This window comes from Loxodonta africana, chromosome 7 (assembly GCF_030014295.1).
Source record: "Loxodonta africana isolate mLoxAfr1 chromosome 7, mLoxAfr1.hap2, whole genome shotgun sequence".
Taxonomy (NCBI): domain Eukaryota; kingdom Metazoa; phylum Chordata; class Mammalia; order Proboscidea; family Elephantidae; genus Loxodonta; species Loxodonta africana.
Window position 1 is genome coordinate 49,403,908 of NC_087348.1, and position 7,014 is coordinate 49,410,921.

A 7,014-nucleotide genomic window follows, 5' to 3' on the forward strand; every position below is an offset into this window, starting at 1 on the left:
CTTGTATTTCTGTTATGGCAGCACTGGATGACTAAGACAAGGTCTAATGTCCAAACTATGTAAAGAACTCCTATAACTAAAAACAAAAAGATTAACAACCCAATCACCAAAATGGGCAGAGAATGTGAATAGATATTTCTCCAGAGAATAGTCTCCAAAAAGGACCAATAAACACTTTAAAAGATGCTCAGCATCATTAGTCACTAAAAAAAGAAAAAAAGAAAAAAAACTAGTTGCCATTGAGTCAATTCCGACTCATGGTCACCCCATTCGTGTCTGAGTAGAACTGTGCTCCATAAGGTTTTCAATGGCTGATTTTTTTTCTGGAGGATTTCCAGGACTTTTTTTTTTTTTTTTTTCTTCCAAGGCATCCCTGGGTGGACTCGGATTTCCAACTTTTCAATTAAGCAAAATGCTTTAACCCTTTCCAGAAGTTTATTTCCAGGCGGATAAACCTATGGGCTCATGCTGCCGCCTAGTGGTCAGATTGCTCACTCCAGGCAGATTTCAGCATCTCTTAAGTGCTTCAAGCTAGAGCGGGAAAAATGTTAACATAAATTTTAAAATGATAATGAAGAAGGAGAAGAAGAGAAGTGAACAAAAAGAGAGGAGGAAGGGAAAAAAACAGGGAGAAGAAAAAAATCTAGCTTCTCCAATGACCAAGGTGTTCACCAACTCAAAGGCATTCTGCCTTCTCAATTCCCCTATAAAAAAAATAAATAAATAAAAAATAACAAAGCATCCCCAGAAACTGAGTCCTGGGGGCAGTCATATCTTGTTCAGCCTAAAAAAAACTCCCTTTGGGTCCACGGGTTGGGTGTAGGGGGAATTCAGAGGGTGGAAGCCTTGGAGGAGCTCCTGAGACAGCAAAGCCAAGCAGGAAGTGGGGGGCTGGTTTGCAGCAGCACCTGCCAAGACTGGAACCAGACAGGCACACTGACACCTGAGTGCAGTCACTTGCCAACTTTGAAAAAGAAGCATGATGCTATTTTCAGTATTCATCTCAAAAAGAAGTCATTCACTTCTTAGGATAAATTGAGATGAGATTGCCCATACGTTAGAAATAGCAACAAAATTCGTAACCTAGTATATTATTGATCTCTTTTTCTAGTGATAATTTATTTTCTATTGTACTTTAGATGAAGGTTTACAGAGGAAACTAGCTTCCCATTAAGCAATCATTATACATATTGTTTTAGAGATAATTTAGTCCAACATCCTTCCAGCTGTCCATGTAACCCTAGGCTTTCCAGTTTTGCTTTTCAGAGAAAATGCATACACACCCCATCACTTGAATTGTAGTGTATTCACTATACAGGCCAGAGGTAATCCTGGTCAGGAGTCACAGGTTAAAGGTGTGCTCATTTGTTAACTCTAAATAACCCACCCTATTCCAATATGGTCCAATATGGTCCAGGAGCCAGCAACAATGGCTTCACATTGGAGTTTGTTAGACATGCAGATCTCTGCCTCCAACCCAGACCAAAGAATTAGAATACATGTCTGAATAAGACCCCTTGGTAATACATAAAAGGTGGAGAAACACTCTTCTAGATTACTGGGTTACCAGGTTTTTCCAAGATCATGGATCCTATGAGTAATACCAAGTACTCATTGGTCTGGGTCTGGAAAGGTCTTTCTCCCACAGCCTTCCTGATATCAAATCTTAACTAAATTTGAGAAGGCTTTTCAATAATTTTCTAAATCATGACTGACAAACTTGCACACCGCTGGCAAAATCTGCATTCGCCTATCTGGGTGGCACAAACAGTTTGCACTCAACTGCTGAAGGTTGGTGGTTCGAATTCACCCAGCAGTGTTGCAGAAGAAAATCCTGGCAGTCTGCTTCTGTAAAGACTGTCGTTGTTGTCTAGCTCACTTGGCACAACATAGTTTATAAAGACAATATTCTACATCCTACTTTGGTGTGTAGCCTCTGGGGTCGTAAAAGCTTGTGAGTGGCCACCTAAGGTACTCTCACCCCATCTGGAGCAAGGGAGAATGAAGAAAACCAAAGACACAAGGGAAAGATTAGTCCAAAGGACTAGTGGACCACAACTACCACAGCCTCCACCAGACAGAGTCCAGAACAACTGGATGGTGCCCAGCTACCACCACTAACTATTCTGACAAGGATCACAAAAAAGGGTCCCAGACAGAGCTGGAGAAAAATGTAGAACAAAATTCTAACTCACAAAAAAAAGATGAGACTTACCAGCCCAACAGAGACTGGAGACACACCAACAGTATGGCCCCTGGACACCGTTTTAGCTCAGTAATGAAGTCACTTCTGAGGTTCACCCGTCAGCCAAAGATTAGACAGGCCCATAAAACAAAACGAGACTAAAGGGGCACACCAGCCCAGGCGCAAGGACCAGAAGACAGGAGGGGACAGAAAAGCTGGTAATAGGTAACGCAAGGCCCGGGAGAGAAAGTGTGGACATGTAGTGGGGCTGGTAATCAATGTCACAACACAACATGTGTACAAATTGTTTAATGAGAAGCTGGTTTGTTCTGTAAAGCTTCATCTAAAGCACAAAAATTAAAAAAAGATTGTTGTTGTTGTTAGGTACCATAGAGTCACTTCCAACTCGTAGAAACCCCACGTACAACAGAACAAAACACTGCCCAGTCCTGTACCATCCTCATAATCATTGGTATGTTTGAACAAATCGTTGCAGCCACTGCGTCAATCCAATTTGTCAAGGGTCTTCCTCTTTTTCACTGACCCTCTACCTTTCCAAGCATGATGTCCTTCTCCAGAGACTGGTCCCTCCTGATAATATGTCCAAAGTACGTGAGACAATGTCTCGCCGTCCTCTCTTCCAAGGAGCACTCTGGCTGTGTCTTTCAAGACAGACTTGTTCATTCTTCTGAAAGTCCATGGTATATTCAATATTCCTTGCAACACTATAATTCAAAGGCATCAGTTCTTCTTTGGTCTTCCTTATTCATTGTCCAGCTTTTGTGTGCATAATAAGGCGATCAAAAATATGGCTTGAGTCGGTCACATCTTAGTCCCCAAAGTGACATTTTTACTTTTAACACTTTAAAGACTTCTTTTGCAGCCCAATGTAATACGTCATTTGATTTCCTCACTGCTGCTTCTGTAGACTTTGTGGATCCAAGCAAAGTGAAATCCTTGACAATGTCAATCTTTTCTCCACTACCATGATGTTGCTTATTGGTCCAGTTGTGAGGATTTCTGTTTTCTTTATGTTGCAGGGTAATCCATATTGAAGGCTGTAGTCTTTGATCTTCATCAGTAAGTGCTTTAAGTTTTCTTTGCTTTCAGCAAGTAAGGCTGTGTCATCTGCATAACTCAGGTTTTTAGTGAGTCTTCCACATTATTATATAAAGATTACAAAAAAAAAACCCATTGCCATCAAGTCAATTCCAACTCATAGCAACCCTGTAGGACAAAGGGAGAACTGCCCCACAGAGTTTCCAGGGAGCCCCTGGTGGATTTGAACTGCCATCCTTTTTGGTTAGCAGCAGTAGCGCTTAACCACTACACCACCAGAGTTTCCATATAAAGATTATAGCCAAGAAAACCCCACGAAGCACTTTTACTCTGTAACACATGAGGTCGCCATGAATTGGAATCGACTCAATGGCAATGGGTTTTATCCCTCTGATGATGCCATGTGGAAGCCCTGGTGGTGTAGTGGTCAAGACCTACGGCTGCTGACTGAAAGGTCGGTAGTTCAAATTCACCAGGCGCTCCTTGGAAACTCTATGGGGTAGTTCTACCCTGTCCTATAGGGTCGCAGTGAGTCGGAATCAACTTGATGGCAACCGGTTTGGGGTTTTTGTTGTTGTTGTTTTTAATGCCATACTCCTCTATCTTCTTCATGTTTATATCTGTTCAGCAAAGGGATGTTTCGTCAATGAGTATGATCATGCTGTAGCCATGTTTACAGACACATTCCTAGAAAAATCAATTAACTTTCAATCAACAATCCACTTCCACAGTGAAAAACACCTTTAAACCTTGGCCTGTCTGCTAACACATTACACAAAGCCCTGAAAAACTAGAGAATGGTTAAGGATAGGTAAACACTAACACACTCTATCGATGTGGGTTAGAAGCTCCATCTTTGAAGACAAAAGATAACTCAGCTCTTTCCTCGGTGATCCAGCTCACAAGAGCTTCTCACGTGTTGACATCTGGTGGCCAGGCTTAGCCCACCTTTGAAGTTCTGATTCCTTATTAAACAAGAAATAATATGAATTATTTGTGGTTGTTGTTGATGGTTCCTCTCCTACAAAAAGAGATAAATAAATTGGATTTCTTACCATCATCATTTGTATATGAGTTTAGGTATCAAATGCCAGGTTCCTAAAGATTTGACTACCTTTAAACAAGATGAAAAAAACTTTGTAGATCAAATTCTAGGATGTAAAGTTGTAAGTAAGACTTAAAAGCTGCACTTTCATATCCAGATAACCTAACTGCCTTCCCAACATTGGACATTACAAACTCCAAACCAATAATGAAGTGTAACAGCAGAGCTCTTAACAGTCTAGTTTAACCATCTTATTTGTTCAGATGATACTAAGAAATAAAGTGACTTGTCCAAGACCACGCTTCTTGTTCCTGTCAAAGCAGAAACTAGCATCTGGGTCTTCTGATTTGGAATCAGCTATTATTATCATCTATACCACTCTGCATGTGAAACATAATATCTGTCCTAATAGAATAGCAAGAACCACAAAAATAAAACAAAAAATTAAAACACATAAGGGGAGGGATTATGTCTATTAATCACTCTATCTAGTATCTCATAAAATGATGCATTTACGAAAAAAAAAAAAGAAACAAAACCTGTTGCCATCAAGTCAATTCCGACTCATAAAACCCAAAAAACCAAACCCAGTGCCGTCAGGTCGATTCCGACTCATAGCAACCCTGTAGGACAGAGTAGAACTGCCCCATAGAGTTTCTAAGGAGCTCCTGGCAGATTCAAACTGCAAACTCTTTGGTTAGCAGCCATAGCACTTAATTAGTACGCCACCAGGGTTTCTATTCTGACTCATAGTGACCGTATATGACAGAGTAGAACTGCCGCATAGGGTTTCCAAGGAGTGGGTGGTGAATTCAAACTGCCAACCTTTTAGTTAGCAGCCATGCTCTTAAGCATTGTGCCAACCACTCAATAAATATTTGTTCAATGGCTTGCAACAGATTAAAATGCAATAAATATTTACTGGATGACCTATAATTAGTTAGGCAATATATGGGGCACATTTACATCATTATCTTCACTTTATACTACTCTTATTATCAACACCATTATTGTTATTATCATAATCATATACAGTTGATACTTTCATTTGTTGTCATCGAGTTGGTTTTGACTCAGGAGAGAGGAAAAAGAAGGTAGAAATGAATGGATATTATTTCTTGAAACCTGTAGAAAGAAGGATTTACCTTAAATACAATTTGGAAATTGGCAATTTCTGGAGTTTTTAGACAATTATTTTTTTTCACCAGATACATTTTCAGAGCCTAAATACTAATCCCTGAATTTTGTCCAGCTAATGAATTTCCACAGTAATGTCACTAACACAGACAAGAAATGGAGGGACATAGTCTGTGGGTGATTCTATGGTTAGTTCTTCAGTCTTCCCAGGAATTATTATTTACCTTTTTTTTTTTTTTTTTGGCATTGAACTATCTAGAGATACATGAGCATAGGAAGAAAAGGCTTGGAAGTTATAAAAAAAAAAAAAGAACACTAGTTATGTCCAAGGATCTATGCTGAAGCTACCTCATCAAAACAGCCTCTTCAGGAGAGGCTCGTCTTTCATTATAGCTCAGCCCTGTCCAAGGGAAGAAATACAGACAAAATTCCTACTGTATAAATCTCTTGATGAAATAAAAAAACCAAACCCAGTGCCGTCGAGTCGAGTCCGACTCACAGCGACCCTATAGGACAGAGTAGAACTGCCCCAGTTTCCATGGAGCGCCTGGTGGATTCGAACTGCCGATCCTTTGGTTAGCTGCCGTAGCACTTAACCACTAGGCCACCAGGGTCTCCAAATCTCTTGATATGATGTTAAATTCCATTTTTAACTGTCGAAGCTCTCTACCTACTAAAACCTTTAGTGAAAGAGTATATAATAAGGAACAAGACAGAACTAAGTTAGAATTCTGGCTCTGCCGCTGACTGCCACTTAGAACAGACCCTGGCACACGTTGAATGCTAGATAAATGACAGCTATTATTATTATCACTGCTATTATCACCCCATTACCATGGTGATTGTTGTTCCAAGCCTCCTGCCCCATTTTGATTATTTTCCCTTCATCCCCATGGATCCACGTGGATCTACCCGATCAGTTGTTTCTCCCTAGCTGGACTGACCTCTCCGAGTTTAAACACTGACGTCTGGATTATAATGCACCTGCTCAGCCCCTTCCTGTCTAGTCAAATTACCAAGAATGACTTACATGGTTTTGTTTTTCTAAGACAGTTATAAAATATTTAAAAAACAAAGTCATCAATATGTGAGACTCAATACTAATAAATCAGTGTATGTCACAGGTGAGGGCAAGAGACAGACATAGAGGGAAAGGATGAGTATATCTAGGTGTCAGACACCAGAGAAGGCTGAACCGACACTAGCCCCAGTAGGAACCTAAAAACAAGCAAAGCCTATCTTTTTTTTTTCCATTAAAAAAAAAATAATAATAGCATTTGCCAAGTACGCATTTTCTGGTGTGGAATTTAGCAACATCAATTAAGTCAAGCGCAACCATCACCTATCAATTGCTCCTTTCCCATCAGCATAAACAAAAACCCACTGCTTCTCAAACAAGAAAGCTAAGCTTTTTTGAAAAATATTCTTCAGTTACTTAGTCTAAGCTTAAATTGACTATTTTGGGATCATTAATGAAAGTTATTGATCCTCTCCACAGAGAAATATTCATATACACACTAAATTTTGAAACAGTACCAGTGGTCATCTCTTAACAGTGATGATTGGGCCTCGTTTCACTCTCTGAGCC